Consider the following 7219-nt stretch of genomic DNA (forward strand, 5'->3'; position numbering starts at 1 on the left):
TCAAACTGTACACAAAAAAGTTTAAATACCAAATTAAAGAAAGTATCAAATTTAAGTACCAAATATTATATTACGCATTATTACTATTTTTGTTTAAGTGGTTAATTTTATTATATTCTTTCAAAAAGTATTCTAATACATAATATTTTACAATATCTAATTAATAAATATAAGTCATCATTGTTTTCATAGAGATATCAATCTTAATCCACAAGCATTAGATGACAATCACTCATCTATATATAAAGAATAAAATTAAAAGAGGCCCCAAATCCTCACCAAATATGTTATAAACTATAAATATTATACAAAATTAATACATAATCTTTTAGTCATTCCTATTTTAGTCATACTAAAATCTTTCATATAACTGCATCATTAGTCTTCCGTTACCATTTAATGATGGAGTAACTAATTTAATCAATTTTGGGACGATCAAATTAACAAAAAAAAAATTAGAGTGACTAAAATTAAAATTACCCTACTTAAAATGACTAACGATATCATTTACCCTTTATATACATGCAATTTGAAGTTAACTAGTCGCAATAACTTACACTGATATTTGAACAATTGAAATGGGAGTAAGTAGTTCAATCTTTTTAATTTGATGATATTTGGAATCAACCCTTAATTTTATATTAATTACCATATAAAATTTTAATGGTTTCTTCTTGTTCCTAGTATATTTCGTCATGGAAGTGATAGCCAATTTGTATTCTCAGTTACCTTATTCGAATTATTACGTTAAATTATTAAATTATTTTAATACCTTGATACACTTATAAAAAAATTGTAAGTGTAGCGACGTAAAAATTTTGGTTTCGGGTCGCTAATTGTGGCAATCTAGTGAAAAAGTTTGGAAACTGAAGTTCGATTTTAAAATAAAGAGGGAGTCGCCACCGATCCTTTTTCCTAGGTGTGATCGGACACCTAATAAATTTATTTTTAAAACAAAAGAAGGCCGAGTTTAGGTCTACGTTAAAATCAGAGACAAAGTAGGGCTCGGGAGTCAGTTACGCGCGAGGAAGGTATTAGCACCCTCGCGACGCCCAAAATTGGTATCTTTTAAACATGTGTTGTCTTAATTTTCAAAAAATGCGAATTCAATGTAAAGTTTAGTTATGATCCGAGAAATTTTAGTTTATTCCGGTTTTTGAGAAGGGTATGCCGTTTTAACACGAGTCAATTGACGTTCACCCAACATAGCGATGAACTCGATGACTTAATGTTAAATCGGTACATTTCCTTGTTTATTGAAATTAATTAGCAAAACAAGTATATGATTTTCGAAATAATGCAAAGTAAAATAATATGAAATAAAAATCAATAAATGAAAGAGCTAGGAATATATTGAAACAAATAATCGAGGTGACAATAATATTAGAAAATAATAACCGTGCATGCAAGATCAAATGCAATGTTAGCATTGAATACGAGAACGTAATAAGAATACAATGAGTACACATATGAAGATAATTAAGAGTATATACGTAAAATATTTATATAAATAGTAGTAGTGTTAGAAATATACTATACGTATAGTGTTTGAAGTACACATGAGATAGTAAAAAAAGGTATATAACTAGCAACAATAAAATAAAATATATACATATATGTGTAAAAAATAATATTATAAAAAGGGTACGTATACATGTATATAAAAAATAAATGTATTAACAATGAATATAATAGGGGTAAGAAAACAAGTATATACACAATATATATGTAACGTGGTACTAAGGATATATATATACAATACAGTATTTAAAATAATATTTACGTAATACAAAATATAATATTAAAAGGTATATGTACATACGTAATATATAAATACATATATAATATAATGCTAAAATATTTACATAATATATATCATAATAGTGTGGAAAACGAATATTAATAATGAATATAGTAATAATAGTAAATACATATATATGTAATAGTAAAAATGTGACATTTTAAAGTAATTATACACATATATGTAACTAAATATCATATAATAATAACAAAATATTGATGATGTTAATAAAATATAGTAATAGATATAATACAAATAATATCTAAAATATAGTAAAACGACGAAGGTAATATAAAACAACTTAAATTTTTCAAAAAGGACTAAATTCGAATTAAAAATGAAATTTGGGGCGAATTCGGAATGAAAAATAGAAGAAAGGGACTAATTCGAACGCGCGCTAAACATTGAGGGGCCAAGAGCGTGATATCCCCGTTTATTAAAACACTGCGTAGCAAAGGGGGGACCAAATTGATGAACGGGTAAAACTCTGGGGCCAAATTCAAATATTAAAAACCTGATTGTAAAATAGCAAAAATGCGGAAGGGCCGATCGCGCAATTAGCCCTTCCACTTAAAAAACACGCGGATCCTCCCTGGTGCGGGTCGGGTCGACCCGACCCTGGGCCTAAACGGCGCCGTCTTAAGGGTTAAAGGGGTGCGTTTTGGTCCCCTATATAAGTTAAAAATTTTTATTTTTTTCATTTGAAACAGAAGAAAGGAAAAAAAAAAGGAAGAGGAGGGAGAGAAAAGAGGGAGCGGGGAAAGAAGAGAGGGGAGGGGGGAGCTCCGGCCATTGGGGCCGGTCACCGGACGACCACCAGAGGCTCGCCGGCGCCGGCGTCGGCCACCGCGTGGTAAAAAATTTTATTTTTTTATTTTTTATTTCTTGTATTTTTTATATCATACTTTCATACATTTAACGTATTTAATGTATGTATTTGTGAGAAAATAAACAAAAATGAAAATAAATCTAGAACCACCTTTTATTTTCGATTTGCAATCTTGGTGTTTTGTGCGCCGATTTGGTGGTTGTTTTTTTTTGTGTTGATATCTATTTCGGACTGGTATTCTTGCTAGATCTACTGACTTTTTTTTTTTTGAAATGTATGTGTATTCAAAAGATCTCAAAATCAACCCCTTTTTACAGAAAGCCAAATAGGCTTTTATAGCCTTTACAAAATTGTATTTAATGTTTATTGTCTTGTCTTCTTTCTGGTCCTGCAGGGAATGGGTGAAGGTGACAGAGGCATGGTGGTACAGAGGAGCAGGTGGCCGACATGGTGGCATGGTGAGCTGAGGTGCCAGGGTATGGGGCTGATGGCTGGTGTCAGAGCAAGTGGAATTAGGGTTTCCTCTCTGCTGATTTGTTTTGGGCTGCTGGGCTAGGTTAATTTAGGGTATTGGGCTAGTAGTACTTGGGTTAGGCTAATTGGGCTAAGGTTGTAAATGGGGTTTGAATTTTGGGTTGGTTGATGTATTAGTTAGGCTTAATGGGTATTGAGCTTTGGGGGTGGCCCAAAATTGGCCTGTACAGCTGCCCCTCTTTGCTCATTGTCGTGTAACGGGAATGGAGCAAAGACATAATGAAAGGCCAATTTTGCCTGGTCTTGCTGGGTCTTGATTTCATTGGTGCTCTTCTAGTTCAGATAATCTTCTTCCAGTCCACTGCATCTTGCAGCTTTAGATTCAATCCACTACATCTTCTGACATATGCCTTGTAACTTCGATCTACTCCAATGTAACTTCAAGGATATAAGATTTGTGGCTTTGATCTGCTTCCATGTAGCCTCATAAAGATAAGATCTACAGCTTCAATCTGCTCTTTTATCACTTCAGTGAGATGAGATTCGTGATCTTCTCTTCTGTAACTCTAGCGAGACAAGATTTGATATCCTCGATCAGTTCCACTGCGACCTCAGGGAGACAAGACTTGCAATTTTTGACCGGTTCCACTATAGCTTTAGGGAGACCAAGTCTGGTGTCTTTCATCAACTTCAATTCTTTATTCTTACTTGGCATGTGATCTTGAGCCCAACTCATTTCTTGCAATATGAATTGACTCTTTAAAAACAAAAACTAAAGATACTCAACATGTGAACTGAGGCTCAACTCACTTTTCGCAATATGAGTTGATTGTTTTGACAACAGAAATTGAAATTACCTCAGCGTGTCTGAGGCTCAACTCATTTCTCGCAATATGAGTTGATTCTTTCAAAAACATAATAATGAAAACAGAAATGAAAAATACCTCGGTGTGACCTAAGGCTCAACTCACCTCTCGCAATATGAGTTGAATTAAAAACAAAATTGAAAATACCTCGCGTGTCCTGAGGCTCAACTCACCCTCGCAATATGAGTTGATTTTTTGAAAACACGTTGAGGCTAATCTCCAATATGAGTTGATTGAAACAAAATTGAAATTACCTCAGCGTGTCCTGTGGCTCAACTCATTTCTCGCAATATGAGTTGATTTTTTGACAACAGAAATTGAAATTACCTCAGCGTGTCCTGAGGCTCAACTCACCTCTAGCAATATGAGTTGAGTTTTTTTGACAACAGAAATTGAAATTACCTCAGCGTGTCCTGAGGCTCAATTCACCTCTAGCAATATGAGTTGATTTTGAAAAACAAAAATTAAAAGGCTTAACTCACTTCTCGCAATATGAGTCAATTTAAAACATAAACTAAAAATACCTCGGCGTACCCGAGGCTCAACTCACCCTCGCAATATGAGCTGATTTTTGAAACAAAAGGAATTAAAATACCTCAGCGTGACCTAAGGCTTGACTCACCTCTCGCAATATGAGTCAATTTTTGAAACATAAACTAAAAATACCTCAGCGTGTGACCTGAGGCTCAACTCATTTCTAACAATATGAGTTAATTTTCCTTGGAAAGCATGAATTAAAAACGTCAAAATACCAAAACCAGTCCTTTGGTAGAACTCGGGTATCTTTTCCTTTGATTCAGTGCGACTCTCATTCAAGATTTCTTGCTTCTCTGGATTACCTGTATATGCCATGCATGATGTCATCATGATATGCACATGTTTGTCTTAAATGCCTTTATGCCTACATGATTATGCAGTGTTCCTTAAGCATATTGGTTGTATGTCATTTTCGCCATGATTGTTGAGGATCTGCGTTCATTGCTTTGATTCTCGACCTTCTCTTCAGGCCTCATACCTGTCTTCGAGCTTTACGAGTAATCGACGTTTCTCAGATATCACCCTTTTGCCCTTGGTTAAACTTTGTTCTTGCTTTGAAGATCTTGCACTTATCAAATTCTTATCCGGGTAATGCTTGACATTTCTTTTGTTTAGAGTATGTCATTTCACTATTTATCATTAAATAAACACATAATGAGATGCATGAAAATGGTCAGGTAGGACAAAAAGGATATCTCATATTCCTTTATTTCAAATGCGGCAAACAAAGAAAGTTAACCAATGAGAGTAAAAATGTCAAAAAGAAAGAAAAGGTCGTATTCAACGGATACAAATGCTCTAGATATTCAACACATGAACTCTTCCACGTTCCTCAATCAATAATCTTTTCGAGCATGGCTTCTTGCGTAGAAAATTTCGAGCTTTCAGAAATGCTTCAAATACTGTAGTCTCACTACTTGACCTATCGTTCGACCGCCAGGTTTGTTTCATTAGGACGCCCTCTCGGGTTTTCATCCTAATCTTTTTGTACTAATCAAGACGCCCTTTTCGGGTTTTCGCCCTGATCCCTTTTTTTTTTAGATGCCATTTTCGGGTTTTCATCTTAAGCATAATATTTCTTCACCGCATCTGAATTCACCGGATTCGGTAACTCCTTCCCGTCCATCTCGGTAAGGATTAAAGCTCCTCCCGAGAATGCCTTTTTTACAACGTATGGTCCTTCCCAATTTGGTGCCCATTTTCCTCGCAGGTCTTTTTGTATTGAGAAATCTTTCTCAGAACGAGTTCTCCTTCATGGAACTCTCTTGGTCGTACCTTCTTGTCATGGGCTGCGATCATTCTCTTTTGGTACATTTGCCCATGACAAATTGCCCTTAGACGTTTTTCTTCAATGAGGTTCAACTGATCATATCGGGCTCGAAACCATTCTGCTTCTTCTAACTTGGATTCCATCAATACTCGCAGAGAGGGGATCTCAACCTCGATAGGTAGCACAGCTTCCATTCCATAGACTAGAGAGAAAGGAGTTGCTCCCGTAGATGTTCGCACAGATGTACGATATGCAAACAAAGCAAATGGAAGTTTCTCGTGCCAATCTTTATATGTCTCAGTCATTTTCCCAATGATCCTCTTAATGTTCTTGTTAGCTGATTCAACAGCCCCGTTCATCTTTGGGCGATAGGGTGAGGAATTATGATGCTTTATTTGGAACTGCTCGCACACTTCTTTCATCATCTTATTGTTCAGATTCGTGGCATTATCTGAGATGATTCTTTCAGGCAAACCATATCGGTAAATGATTTCCTTTTTCAAAAACTTGCACACTGCAGTCTTCGTCACGTTGGCAAACGAAGCGGCTTCAATCCATTTTGTGAAGTAATCGATAACCACAAAAATAAATCGATGTCCATTTGAAGCTTTTGGAGAAATTGGCCCTATGACATCCATGCCCTACATAGAAAAAGGCCACGGAGAAGTCATGACATGAAGGGGTGAAGGGGCTACATGAATTTTATCGCCGTAGATTTGACATTTGTGGCATTTTCTGGCAAAATTGATGCAGTCACTTTCCATTGTCAGCCATTAATAACCGAGTCTCATAATCTTTCTGGCCATATTGAAACCATTGGCATGCGTTCCGCAAATTCCCTCATGGACCTCTTCAAGTATTTTTCTGGCTTCAACATCATCCACACATCTCAAAAGCATCTGATCCTTTCCTCTTTTATACAGGATATCCCCATCAAGAACAAATCCTGCTGCCATTCTTCTAATTGTTCTTTTATCGTTCTCATTCGCTTGTTCGGGATACCTTTGATTCTTGATATATTCTAAGATATCATGGAACCAAGGCCGTCCGTCTACTTCTTTCTCAATGCTACAACAGTGTGCAGGGACCTCGTATATGCTCATTTTGAGGGGCATCATTTCTGCTTCTCTACTTGCTTTAAACATTGAAGCCAAAGTGGCTAGGGCATCAGCCAGTTGGTTCTCTTCTCGTGGGAAGTAATGAAAAGTTATTTCTTTGAATTCCTTGATCAATCCAGCCACTAAATCGCTGTACTTAATCAATTTTGAGTCCTTCACTTCCCATTCTCCACGGATTTGGTAAATCACTAGGGCTGAGTCCCCGTACACCTCCAAGATCTCGATGTTTCGTTCGATAGCTGCACGAAGCCCCATGATACAGGCCTCATATTCTGCGATATTATTGGTACAGAAGAAGTTCAGTCTTGCAGTGAACGGATAATG

Source organism: Gossypium hirsutum, chromosome A13 (genome assembly GCF_007990345.1).
Source record: "Gossypium hirsutum isolate 1008001.06 chromosome A13, Gossypium_hirsutum_v2.1, whole genome shotgun sequence".
Taxonomy (NCBI): domain Eukaryota; kingdom Viridiplantae; phylum Streptophyta; class Magnoliopsida; order Malvales; family Malvaceae; genus Gossypium; species Gossypium hirsutum.